Genomic DNA, 12,110 nt, shown 5'->3' on the forward strand with positions numbered 1-12,110 from the left:
ACAAAAAATTTAATATCTTTACTGTATATAAGTAAATTATGTCACCATTCAACTCCAGTAATGATATGGTGCAACAAAATACAAAAATAAAATAAAATTTCAAAATGGGTGTGGCTCCGCCCTTTTTTATTTAATTTGTCTAGGATACTTTTAATGCCATAAGTCGAACAAAAATTTACCAATCCTTTGGAAATTTAGTAGAAGCATATATTTTATTACGTTAACTGTTTTCTATGAAAATGGCCGAAATCGGTTGAAGCCACGCCCAGTTTTTATACACAGTCGTCCGTCTGTCCTTCCGCTCGGCCGTTAACACGATAATTTGAGCAAAAATCGACATATCTCTACTGAACTTAGTTCACGTACTTACCTGAACTCACTTTATCTTGGTATAAAAAATTAATGAAATCCGACTATGACCACGCCCACTTTTTCGATATCGAAAATTACGAAAAATGAAAAAAATTTCATAATTCTATACCAAATACGAAAAAAGGGATGAAACATGGTAATTGGATTGGTTTATTGAGGCGAAATATAACTTTAGAAAAAACTTTGTAAAATGGTTGTGACACCTACCATATTAAGTGTGACACCTACCATATTAAATAGAAGAAAATGAAAAAGTTCTGCAGTGCGAAATAAAAAACCCTTGAAATCTTGGCAGGTATTACATATATAAATAAATTAGCGGTATCCAACAGATGATGTTCTGGGTCACCTGGTCTGTTCTTTTGTCTAACAGTGGAAAACTCAACCTCCCCGACCAAATATCACCTAATGGATTCGTACTGGTCATTAGCGATATCCTGTATCTGATTTTAAACAAAAAATATACATTAAGCTGCGGGAAACACTTAACAAGTCGAATTTATTTGCAAACAGTTCCACCTATTCGCGAAAAAAACATGCAACTAAAAATAGATGGTCCTTTTATAGCCATCTGAGAAACGTTTTGATATTCCACGTTTCTTCAACATGGCATTTGTCGGTGCTTCAACCTGGCATTTGTCTGTGCTTAAATGTGTGGACGACAGGAAGCACTCCAAAACTGCCCTGGAATACCAAGAATATCCCTCAATATTTTCTTGGATATTAACAGGTTAGGTTAGGTTGAACTGGCCGATCCATGAGGACCTCACTGACTGAATAAGCCCGTAGTGTTACCAGAAGTTTGTTTTAATGACCAAACTGAAAAATCCTATCAAAAACCAACTCTCATTAATACCTTTAATTTGATACCCATATTGTACAAACTCATTCTAGAGTCACCCTTGGTCCACCTTTATGGTGATATCTCGAAAAGGCGAACACCTATAGAACGAAGGCCCACTCCCTTTTAAAATGACTCATTAACACCTTTCATTTGATACCCATATCTTACAAACAAAGTCTAGAGTCACCCCTGGTCCACCTTTATTGCGATACCTCGAAAAGGCGTCCACCTATAGAACTAAGGCCCACTCCCTTTTAAAATACTCATTAACACCTTTCATTTGATACCCATATCTTACAAACAAAGTCTAGAGTCACCCCTGGTCCACCTTTATTGCGATACCTCGAAAAGGCGTCCACCTATAGAACTAAGGCCCACTCCCTTTTAAAATACTCATTAACACCTTTAATTTGATACCCATATCGTACAAACAAAGTCTAGAGTCACCCCTGGTCCACCTTTATGGCGATATCTCGAAAATGCGACCACCTATACAATAACCACCACTCCCTTTTAAAACCCTCATTAATACCTTTAATTTGATACCCATATCGTACAAACACATTCTAGAGTCACCCCTGGTCCACCTTTATGGCGATATTTCGAAACGGCATCCAGCTATAGAACTAAGGCCCACTCCCTTTTAAAATGACTCATTAACACCTTTCATTTGATACCCATATTGTACAAACAAATTCTAGGGTCACCCCTGTTCCACCCTTATGGCGATATCTCGAAACGGCGTCCACCTATGGAACTAAGGATTACTCCCTTTTAAAATACTCATTAACACCTTTCATTTGATACCCATATCGTACAAACACATTCTAGGGTCACCCCTGGTCCACCTTTATGGCGATATCTCGAAACGGCGTCCACGTATGGAACTAAGGATTACTCCCTTTTAAAATACTCATTAACACCATTCGTTTGATGCCCATATTGTACAAACAAATTCTAGGGCCACCCCTGGTCCACCTTTATGGCGATATCTCGAAACGGCGTCCACCTATGGAACTAAGGATTACTCCCTTTTAAAATACTCCTTAACACCATTCGTTTGATGCCCATATTGTACAAACAAATTCTAGGGTCACCCCTGGTCCACCTTTGTGGCGATATCTCGAAACAGCGTCCACCTATGGAACTAAGGATTACTCCCTTTTAAAATACTCATTAACACCATTCGTTTGATACCCATATTGTACAAACAAATTCTAGGGTCACCCCTGGTCCACCTTTGTGGCGATATCTCGAAACGGCGTCCACCTATGGAACTAAGGATTACTCCCTTTTAAAATACTCATTACCACCTTTCATTTGATACCCATATCGTACAAACACATTCTAGAGACACCCCTGACCCACCCTAATGGCCATATTTCGAAAAGGCGTCCACCTATAGACCTAATGCTCACTCCCTCTTAAAATGCTCAGTAACACTTTTCGTTTGATACCCATATCGTACAAAAATTCTAGAGTCACCCCAGGCCCACCCTAATGGCGATATCTCGAAAAGGCGTCCACCTATAGACCTCATGCCCACTCCCTCTTAAAATGCTCAGTAACACCTTTCGTTTGATACCCATATCGTACAAACATTCTAGAGTCACCCTTGGTCCACCTTTATGGCGATATCTCGAAAAGGCGTCCACCTATAGAACTAAGGATTACTCCCTTTTAAAATACTCATTACCACCTTTCATTTGATACCCATATCGTACAAACACATTCTAGAGTCACCCCTGGCCCACCCTAATGGCGATATTTCGAAAAGACGTCCACCTATAGACCTAATGCCCACTCCCTCTTAAAATGCTCAGTAACACTTTTCGTTTGATACCCATATCGTACAAAGATTCTAGAGCCACCCCTGGCCCACCCTAATGGCGATATCTCGAAAAGGCATCCACCTATAGACCTAATGCCCACTCCCTCTTAAAATGCTCAGTAATACCTTTCATTTGATACCCATATCGTACAAACGCATTCTAGAGTCAACCCTGATCCACCTTTATGGCTATATCCCTAAATGGCGTCCACATATAGAACTATGGCCCACTCCCTCATAAAATACTCTTTAATGCCTTTCATTTGATACACATTCCAGGGTTTCCCTCGGTTCATTTTCCTACATGGTTATTTTCCATTATGTTGTCACCATAGCTCTCAACTGAGTATGTAATGTTCGGTTACACCCGAACTTAACCTTCCTTAATTGTTTTTCTATACCTTTATGACCGGGAACCCAGTAAAGATTTATGGTCCGGCCTGAGCGAAGTTTTTCTAATACTTCTTTGCACTCCAGAACACTTCTTGATGAAGTATTGTGTGAGATTATTGCCTTAATCGCAGCCAAACTATCAATATATGTATAAATAGACGCGACTGCAGCTTAAGCACGCTTCCAGAATTTTCACTGCAATAATTTCGGCTTGAAAAACGCTGCAGTAATCTGGCAGCCTGTAGGATCTACTTATTTCTGGGTCGACACAGTAAACAGCAGACCCAACTCTTTCGATTAATTTGGAACCATCTGTATACATGTGTATAGCATATTCTGCCATTTCTGCACGTCGGCACCAACCCTCCAGCACAATTGTGGCCCCAATTCCTCTTTCGAAGCTCAGGCACGGGACCATATATTCCTTTTGCCCGATATTAGACGGCGCTATACTGCTGTGGCCATAAGGACTGCACTCAAGCTGCCACGCGGCCGTAAGCCTTGCTGCCGTTGCTAACGCGGTGGTTTTAGCCGTTAGGTCTGCAGGCGGGGTGTGCACAATGGCATGCAATGCTTTGGGACTATTCAAATATTATTTTCTGGACAATCTCGGTACTGCTTTAAAGATCATATATTGGTACATATATCGCAATAGTTTCATATTGTATTTTCTTCGTGCGGATTTACCCGCGGGTATTGGCTAGATTTACGAGTATGCGAAAGATGAACAGACGTTTAAATTCATAACAAATTAACGTCTTATTAATACTTAAGGCAAGATCTTGAGTTGTAAGTGTTGTTGCTGAAAATTTAGTACATTGCTCCGCACTCTGGTTTTGGAGCAGTATACGACGGAATATTACCAGCTTGACTATAAAAGACTAATGAAGTGTTTGTTCCCTTTGCTTGTTCACATGTCAACTTAATAACGCAATTCAACTTTGCAAATAGATATGGGCAAGTGCTTGGTAACGGACGCGAATTCGCACGAATTTCAACCTGCATAAAAGAGAACATGAGCAGCGGACTGATAAGGAATAGAAAAAATTTTTTAATGCTTGTGAAAGTATGCAAAACTTAAAGAAGTTAAGGGGAGGTTTTACGTTCTCTAAACGAGAGACAGAAGGTGAAATAAAGACCCAATATTAAATTTTTAGGTCATTAAATGTTAGTTTTATAGAAGAAATAGAAAAAAGTACAAAATATATCAAAACTTTAAAGGGGCCATATATAATTTTGCGTTCAAAAGCTCACGAATATAATAAATCCATTGAAATTTGGATAAGATATTCCCTTTTAACCATTTCTAGTCGACAAATTTGTATATCATTTTTTTTCAAGCAGATAAGATTCACAACAAAAATGCAAGCTAGGTTGTACTGCTTCCTTTTGCGTCTTCATATGAAATTGTTGAATACACCAATAAAACCTATATTATTCTTTAAAATTCATATATTGTTAAAATAAAGACAGATTTTAGATTTTCCTCATATAATCCCTTATATAAATAAATTAAAAAAGAGATACAACAATTCTAATTTTCGTCATATTTTGTAACATTTCTCTAACATCTCCAAGAATCAATAAACATTTTATACACTGCTGAAGGTGCAAAATGCCCTCTTTCTGACACATATAAGTTTTTTTCGTTGGCTAATCAGAAATAAAGTTATTTGCCATTATATGCATCAACTAAAGGAAGAGAGTTAATGGAAAATAAAACAAGTAAGGAAGGCTAAGTTCGGGTGTAACCGAACATTACATACTCAGTTGAGAGTTATGGAGACAAAGTAAGGGAAAATCACCATGTTGTAAAAAGAACCTAGGGTAACCCTGGAATGTGGTTGTATGACATGTGTATCAAATGGAAGGTATTAAAGAGTATTTTAAGAGAGAGTAGGCCATAGTTCTATGGATGGACGCCATTTAGGGATATCGCCATAAAGGTGGACCAGGGCTGACTCTAGAATGTGTTTGTACGATATGGGTATCAAATGAAAGGTGATAATGAGTATTTTAAAAGGGAATGGGCTTTAGTTCTATAGGTAAACGCCTTTTCGAGAAATCGCCATAAAGGTGGACCAGGGGTGACTCTAGAATATGTTTGTACGATATGGGTATCAAATGAAAGCTGTTAATGAATATTTTTAAAAGCAGTGATCCGTAGTTCCATAGGTGGACGCCGTTTCGAGATATCGCCATAAAGGTGGACCAGGGGTGTCTCTAGTTGTACGATATGGGAATCAAATGAAAGGTGTTACTGAGCATTTTAAGAGGGAGTGGGCATTAGGTGTATAGGTGCACGCCTTTTCGAAATGTCGCCATTAGGGTGGGCCAGGGGTGACTCTAGAATGTGTTTGTATGATATGGGTATCAAATGAAAGATGGTAATGAGTATTTTAAAAGGGAGTAATCCTTAGTTCTATAGGTGGACACCTTTTCGAGATATCACCATAAAGGTGGACCAATGGTGACTCTAGAATGTTTGTACGATACGGGTATCAAACGAAAGGTGCTACTGAGCATTTTAAGAGGAAGTGGGCATGAGGTCTATAGGTGGACGCCTTTTCGAGGTATCATCATTAGGGTGGGCCAGGGCTGACTCTAGAATGTGTTTGTACGATATGGGTTTCAAACGAAAGGTGTTACTGATCATTTTAAGATGGAGTGGGCATTCGGTCTATAGGTGGACGCCTTTTCGAGATATCGCCATTAGGGTGAGCCAGGGGTGACTCTAGAATGTTTGTACGATATGGGTATCAAACGAAAGGTGTTACTGAGCATTTTAAGAAGGAGTGGGCATTAGGTCTATAGGTGGACGCCTTTTCGAGATATCGCCATTAGGGTGGGAAAGGGGTGACTCTAGAATGTTTTTGTACGATATGGGTATCAAATGAAAGGTGGTAATGAGTATTTTAAAAGGGAGTAATCCTTAGTTCTATAGGTGGACGCCTTTTCGAGATATCGCCATAAACGTGGACCAAGGGTGACTCTAGAATGTTTGTACGATATGGATATCAAACGAAAGGTGTTACTGAGCATTTTAAGAGGGAGTGGGCATTAGGTCTATAGGTGGACGCCTTTTCGAGATATCGCCATTAGGGTGGGCCAGGTGTGACTCTAGAATGTTTGTACGATATGGGTATCAAACGAAAGGTGTTACTGAGCATTTTAAGAGGGAGTGGGCATTAGGTCTATAGGTGGACGCCTTTTCGAGATATCGCCATTAGGGTGGGCCAGGGTGACTCTAGAATGTGTTTGTACGATATGGGTATCAAATGAAAGGTGGTAATGAGTATTTTAAAAGGGAGTAATCCTTAGTTCTATAGGTGGGCGCCTTTTCGAGATATCGCCATAAAGGTGAACCAAGGGTGACTCTACAATGTTTGTACGATATGGGTATCAAACGAAAGGTGTTACTGAGCATTTTAAGAGGGAGTGGGCATTAGGTCTATATGTGGACGCCTTTTCGAGATATCGCCATTAGGGTGGGCCAGGGGTGACTCTAGAATGTTTGTACGATATGGGTATCAAACGAAAGGTGTTACTGAGCATTTTAAGAGGGAGTGGGCATTAGGTCTATAGGTGGACGCCTTTTCGAGATATCGCCATTAGGGTGGGCCAGGGGTGACTCTAGAATGTTTGTACGATGTGGGTATCAAACGAAAGGTGTTACTGAGCATTCTAAGAGGGAGTGAACATTAGGTATATAGGTGGTCGCCTTTTCGAGATATCGCCATTAGGGTGGGCCAGGGGTGACTCTAGAATGTTTGTACGATATGGGTATCAAACGAAAAGTGTTACTGAGCATTTTAAGAGGGAGTGGGCATTAGGTCTATAGGTGGACGGTTTTTCGAGATATCGCCATTAGGGTGGACCAGGGTGATTCTAGAATGTGTTTGTACGATATGGATATCAAATTAAAAGTATTAATGAGGGTTTTAAAAGCGAGTGGCCCTTAGATGTATATGTGAAGGCGTTCTCGCGATATCGACCAAAATGTGGACCAGGTGATCCAGAAAATCATCTGTCGGGTACTGCTAATTTATTTATATATGCAATACCACTAATAGTCAAGATTCCAAGGGCTGTTGATTTCGCCTTGTAGAACTTTTTCATTTTCTTCTACTTAATATGGTAGGTGTCACACCCATTTTACAAAGTTTTTTCCAAAGTTATATTTTGCGTCAATAAACCAATCCAGTTACCATGTTTCACCCCTTTTTCGTAGTTGGTACAGAATTATGGCATTTTTTTATTTTTCGTAATTTTCGATATCGATAAAGTGGGCGTGGTTATGGTCGGATTTCGGCCATTTTTTATACCAAGATAAAGTGAGTTCAGATAAGTACGTGGGCTAAGTTTAGTAAAGATATATCGGTTTTTGCTCAAGTTATTGCGTTAACGGCGGAGCGGAAGGACAGACGGTGGACTGTGTATAAAAACTGGGCGTGGCTTCCACCGATTTCGCCCATTTTCACAGAGAACAGTTACCGTCACAGAATCTATGCTCCCACCAAATTTGAGAAGGATTGCTAAATTTTTGTTCGACTTATGGCATTAAAAGTATTCTAGACAAACTAAATGAAAATGGGCGGAGCCACGCCCATTTTGAAATTTTCTTTTATTTTTGGATTTTGTTGCATCATGTCATTACTGGAGTTGAATTTTGACTTAATTTACTTATATACAGTAAAGATATTAACTTTTTTGTTAAAATTTGAATTTAAAAAAAAATTTTTTTAAAAAGTGGGCGTGTTCTTCATCCAATTTTGCAAATTTTTATTTAGCACATATATAGTAATAGTAGTAACGTTCCTGCCAAATTTCATCATGATATCTTTAACGACTGCCAAATTACAGCTTGCAAAACTTTTAAATTACCTTCTTGTAAAAGTGAACGGTGCCACGCCCATTGTCCAAAATCTTACTAGTTTTCTATTCTGCGTCATAACGTCAACCCATCTACCAAGTTTCATCGCTTTAACCGCCTTTGGCAATGAATTATCGCATTTTTTCGGTTTTTCGAAATTTTCGATATCGAAAAGGTGGGCGTGGTTATAGTCCGATATCGTTCATTTTAAATAGCGATCTGAGATGAGTGCTCAGGAACCTACATACCAAATTTCATCAAGATACCTCAAAATTTACTCAAGTTATAGTGTTAACGGACGGACGGACGGACGGACGGACGGACGGACGGACATGGCTCAATCAAATTTTTTTTCGATCCTGATTATTTTGATATATGGAAGTCTATATCTATCTCGATTCCTTTATATATGTACAACCAACCGTTATCCAATCAAACTTAATATACTCTGTGAGCTCTGCTCAACTGAGTATAAAAATATCGATTTCGGAATTAATTTAAAGACCGCCTCTAAACTTAAAAAGTCACTAAAGCTTTTCATGATCGGGTAAGTAGAAGTAAAGTTATTCACGAAAATAAAGCCTTCTCGTCTGGCCAGACGCCATAATCTATCGGAAAGCAAAAATATAGATCTGGGTTTAACAGCGCAACAATCTAAAGAAAGGATTTTATATTTTGTTAGTAAAACATCCAAATTTTCAAAACCGATGAAGCCTTTTTTGAAATCATGTTTCTCTGTCCATGATGAGGAGAAAGAATAAATTATTTGAATTCCACATCATACACATATTTGACCTTTAATCCCAAGTGATAGAAGTAAAGTCTGTCCACTTTTGATTTTCGGTTCGCGATGGACCTTTTTTGGGAGTCGCCCATACATACACAAACAAACAAATTTTGTTTTAACAAAGCATAGCAAAATACGTAATTTCATTTCGCTAGAATATCAATAGATATGTATGTAGGTTTAATTTGTTAGTTTGATAGAACAAAATATGTTTGTTCAGCTAATTAAGAAAAAAGAAATAAATGTGTCTAAGTTTGGGCGTAACCGAATATTATTTGCTCAGCGTGAGCTTCAATTGCACATTTAATTTCAGATAAATAACTTTTCCACATAAAACGTGGCACCGCCCGTTAAAAAAAAAAAAAATGTCTCCCCATTTCCTCTTACAATAAAACTTGATAAATGAAATATCATTGATTCAAAACTATTTTTTTAATTTGTTTCATATCTAAGTTGCCGTGGTCTTTAACCGATCCCGTCCAGTTTTACTAGAAATATTTCCTGCTATAGGGAAAATCTGTGTACCCAATTTTATTACGATCCGTTAATTTTTCTTCGGGTTATGGCTCCCGAAACATACAAAATTGCCTAGTCATAAAAGGGTCGGTGTCACACCCATTTTCAAAAATTTTAGTGTTTTCCAATTTGATGTAATAATTCAATTTAAAAAGTAAAATGCTATTGATACAAAGCTCTTTTTCGCTAAGCTAAAGCTTATTATTTTCGTCTACGACCCTTTTAAAACTCTTATATATAAAAGTGGGCGTAGTCCTTAACCGATTTCGTTAATGTTTCTTCAAAGCATTCCTTATAGTAAAGGCAACCTCTATACTGAATTTTGTTACGATTGGTTTAACGATTTTTGATTTATGATTAATAATATTTGTAAAATTGATTTTATCACAAGTGGGCGGTGGCACGCCCATTTAAAAAATTGTTTATCAGTCCACACGTCAAATTTCAACATTCCAAGTGTATTATTTACTAAATAATCAGGTTTTTTGTGTTTTCCAAAATGTTATATATATAAAAAGTGGGTGCGGTTATTATCCGATTTCGCTCATTTTCAATACCAATCTATTCTGGGTCCAGATAAGCTCGTGTACGAAATTTGGTGAAGATATCTCAATATTTACTGGAGCTATCGTGTTAACGGCAGAAGGACGAAGGGACATGGCTCATCAAATTTTTTTTCAATACTGATGATTTTGATATATGGAAGTTTATATCTATCTCGATTCTTTTGTATCCGCACTAACAACCGTTATCCAATCAAAGGTATAATACACTGTGTACAAGTACAGCCGGTATAAAAAGAAAGACTACAATGTGTGTTAGTTGGTCGCCGGTGTTTGAAGAGATGCGTCGGTCGATTTTCTTCGAACTTTCACATAATTTGCGTGTACATCACGTGGTGGTTATTACATAGGTTTGGTTGCGATCGACGCACAGAGTCTCGAGATATGGGTCAAAACGTGGGCCCGTGAACGCGTAGACAGTGTTTATACAATATGGATATACAACGAAAGCTTTTGATGAGTGCTTTAAAGTAATTTTCATAGTGATATTCGATTTAGTCGCATCAACCTGGCAAAACTGATAAATACGCATGCGAAGCTGAAATAAAGACATTAATTAATAATACCCACGTACATATTTACATACGGCCTATTCGATTTGCCTGAAATTTGGTATATGAATTTGCCTATATTAGTATTTACGATCCTTTTTTCCAGGAAGTAGAACAGAGACGCACTGGGACTGGGATCAGGACTAGGACTGGGACTGAGACTCGGAGTGGGACTGGAACAAAATACGTACCACCCTCTGGGAATGAAAATAAGGGATGAAGAAGAATAAGAAGAAATTGAGAGAAGAGAGAAGAGAAAAGAGAGAAGGAGACTGAGAAAAAGATAGACTGAGACGAAGATGGAGATAGATGACGCGAAAAAGACGGAGGGAGGAGTGAATAAAAGGATTAGGAAAAAGTGTTGAGGAGGAAGGGAAGAGTTAGATGGAAAAAGCTTACTAAAATGTATGCAGATAAACCAAATTTAGAGCAGAACAACGTCTGCCGCGTCCGCTAGTATATATATAAATAAATGCGACTGCAGCTTAAGCGCGCTTCCAGAACTTTCACTGCTATAATTTCCGCTTGAAAAACGCTGCAGTAATCTGGCAGCCTGTAGGATCTACTTATTTCTGGTTCGACACAGTAAACAGCAGACCCAACCCTTTGCATTAATTTGGAACCATCTGTATACACGTGTATAGCATATTCTGCCATTTCTACACGTCGGCACCAACCCTCCAGCACAATTGTGGCCCCAATTCCTCTTTCGAAGCTCAGGCACGGGACCATATATTCCTTTTGCCCGATATTAGACGGCGCTATACTGCTGTGGCCATAAGGACTGCACTCAAGCTGCCACGCGGCCGTAAGCCTTGCAGGCGGTATGTGTAGAATGGCATGCAATGCTTTGGAACTATTCAAATATTATTTTCTGGACAGTATCGGTATTGCTTCAAAGATCATATATTGGTACATATATCGCAATAGTTTCATATTGTATTTTCTTCATGCAGACTCACCCGTGGTTAATGGCTAGTTTTACGAGTATGTGAAAGATGAACAGACGGTTAAATCCATAAAAAATTAACGTCTCATTAATACTTAATGCAGGATCTTGAGTTTTAAGTGTTGTTGCTGAAAATTTGCTGCACTGCTCCGAACTCTGGTTTTGGAGCAATATACGACGGAATATTACCAGCTTGACTATATAAGGCTAATGAAGTGTTTGTTCCCTTTGTATGTTCACATGTCAACTTAATAACGCAATTTAACTTTGCAAATACATATGGGCAAGTCCTTGGTAACGGGCGCAAAATTCGCAAGAGTTTCAACCAGCATTAGAGAGAACATGAGCTGCGGACTGAGTGGATATTACACTATTTGAAGCAACAATTGTGGGTACCTCAAATATGTAAGTAGATTTATATGACCATATAT

At 38.5% G+C, this 12,110-nt stretch overlaps 1 long non-coding RNA gene across 1 annotated transcript in view; it reads right to left on the reverse strand.

The window, feature by feature from the left end:
• The window catches only part of LOC137251889 (uncharacterized), a 41,663-nt gene extending 29,853 nt beyond the window's left edge, over positions 1 to 11,810 (reverse strand). Inside the window, exon 1 of the long non-coding RNA XR_010953385.1 lies at positions 11,693 to 11,810. This is a non-coding gene — a long non-coding RNA (uncharacterized lncRNA). The remainder of the gene's footprint in view (positions 1 to 11,692) is intronic.
• Between the last annotated feature and the right edge of the window lie 300 nt (positions 11,811 to 12,110).

Source organism: Eurosta solidaginis, chromosome 5, assembly GCF_040869045.1.
Source record: "Eurosta solidaginis isolate ZX-2024a chromosome 5, ASM4086904v1, whole genome shotgun sequence".
NCBI classification, from domain to species: Eukaryota; Metazoa; Arthropoda; class Insecta; order Diptera; family Tephritidae; genus Eurosta; species Eurosta solidaginis.